A 2708-nucleotide genomic window follows, 5' to 3' on the forward strand; every position below is an offset into this window, starting at 1 on the left:
TTCTTACAAACCCTGCAATCTGTACGAACGAGGATTGCATCAAAGGGTTGATTAAAAGCATGGAAGAGAGCACATACCCATCAATAATGGCAGAACTAAGGATTATAATTCTTTACGTAGAATTGAGGAAAATGCATCCACGTTTAAGACATTATTGGCAAGAAAACATACGTTGACATTATCGTTCGTAGGGATATATACATTGCCTAAATCTTATCAAAATCCTAAAACTCTTGTATCGCACTATCAAAACGCATTTGCAAATTTGATTTCTGAATTTCTAGATATCCTCCAATGGTCAAATCTTATCAAAATCCTAAAACTCCTGTATCACACTATCAAAAGGTATTTGTAAATTTTGATTCCTGACTTTGTTAATATCCTCCAATGGTCAAATCTTATAAAAATCCTAAAACTCTTGTATCACACTATAAAAAGGCATTTGCAAATTTTGATTCTTGACTTTCTAGATATCTTTCAATGGTCAAATCACTAGAAAAGAAGTCCTTTAATGGGGATGCCTTACAAATAACAACTATGTTAGATATCAATGTCCATCCTTGCTCTCTTTTATATGGGTTCAATTAGCTCATGTTTAATAAGGCCTCCATTATGAGGAGAAGCCATGTTGGTTGAGCAATTTGGCACATAGGCCTAGACGTCAAATTATGGCTTTGGTGGCGGTTGAATGGTATTGGTCGGTATGACACACTTCCAGATAGGCTATAGAAAGGTAGCGAAAAAAATGAGTCATCAAGGTAGGTAGTAGACATTAAGTTATACTCTTAGACGCCCTGTCTTGACATTGCCAAGCCCAAACAAGGCTCAAGATGAGTTCAGATGGCTGTGGGAGGCAAAAAACTATTTTGCAATTTCTAGTAGTCCTTCATGGTCCAAGTCTACATTGTAGATGGTAGCATCGACTATGATCGCATATATGTATGGTCTTGTCTATTGGCAGACAATCTCTAACAATCCAATGTTAACTAGACGGGCCTAGATGAGTCTCTCATAAGCATCTAGCCGCCCATCGCCGTCCATCACTAACAATGGCTAAGATGCAAAGATATATGACACCAACTACAAACCTTTGAAAGGTGAAGATGAGATTAAAACTTGGTTCTTGTGACCTGCTAAATATGGTTTTAGAAGCTGACCTAAGGCCAACTAAAACTAGTCTAGAAGCTATTGCAATACCACCCAAACTTTCTCTTCTAACGGCTTAGAGGCATAGGCTTTCATTATATGCACTTTCGTTGATGACATTTTGTATAGCGTGCTAACCATGGTACAACATCTATCTCTTGTTTGGATGCTTTTGTATAGCTACTATGACACAACCAACCCATTTTGTATAGCGTGCTAACCATGGTACTACATCTATCTCTTGTTTAGATGCTTTTGCATAAACGAGACATCCAACCCAACTAGAAAGCTAAAACTAGAATAAGTTTCAAGCTTAGAAGCTAGGAGAAGGGGAGACACTGTAGTAGTTCTTGCAGAAGGGGAGATAGCATAGTAGTTTTTGCACAAGGATCAAGAACATTCAATACCAAGTGGCAAAACAATCGACATGTTTATCACTACTGAAGACTGGCTCAAAGGTGTAGTAGGGTGTTGCCTCCCAAGTACAACAACTTAAAAAACTTATGTGAACAAAAGAGTTCGACAACCCACACCTCTCAATTTTAAGGAATTTAGCTCAAAGGTGTGTTAGGATGCTACCCCCTTAGTATGACAACTTTGTAGCTTTGTAACATCCCTATACACATAAGTTCGACCCACACCTCTCCCTTTTGAGAAATTTAGCTTCATTTTTCTAGAGGAGGAGCTAAGAATACAATGACAAAAATTACACCTTCTCTATCGTCGACACAAAAGGAAAAGGTAAAGACTTGACACCCTCTTTTAAATTATGAAATGCTACTATTGCAATAAGAAGGGGCATGTACCTAAAGTGTCCAGGGAAACGTAGGCCAATGCTAAAAATGACACTCAAAAGAGCAATAATTTTGTCAACATTGCCTCTAGTACATAATTTGAGCTCTTCATGTTGCCATAGAAGAGATATAGGTAGAAGCAACTCATGCGTCCACATGATGATACTTAGATAATTCACTAGTGGGGAATCTCATCATTTAACCACCCATAAGGGCTAGTATCCCCCCCTTTGCCATATGCGAGATGACATTCAAGGTGGAAAAAATGCCATGTTAAGGGCATAGGTACAAAATTTCTACTAAGAATCTATGAGATGTTCTTATGTCCCACATCTCAGCATGAAAAGCTCTACTATTTTTGTAATCACCGATCAAAGAAGAGGCGATCATCTTGGAATGTTAAGATGGGTTTATGGTATAGAGTATTAGAAGAAACAACCTATACGAGACCCTGGCACTCGTATATCCCAAGTCAATGTGGAAGCTAGTAGGTTGTGGTTTGAGCACTTTAACCATCTTAATCAATCTCTTTTGTAGATGTACAAGAAGGGAATAGTGTTGAATCTTGCTCAAGTACCAAAAATATTTGAAGCTTGTATGATGGGTGAGCAACATCGATAAGCTTGCCCTTCCCCCATGAGTTTAATACTAAGTCTACATTTTGTCTACAGCTCATACATGTATATCTTTGTGGTGGGAAGATGCAAACAATGGATTTGGGAGGTTCTTTCTACTTCTTGTCTTTGATCAATGACTATAATCCAAAGG

Source organism: Cibotium barometz, chromosome 45 (assembly GCF_041138505.1).
Source record: "Cibotium barometz isolate CiBa-2024 chromosome 45, ASM4113850v1, whole genome shotgun sequence".
NCBI lineage: Eukaryota > Viridiplantae > Streptophyta > Polypodiopsida > Cyatheales > Cibotiaceae > Cibotium > Cibotium barometz.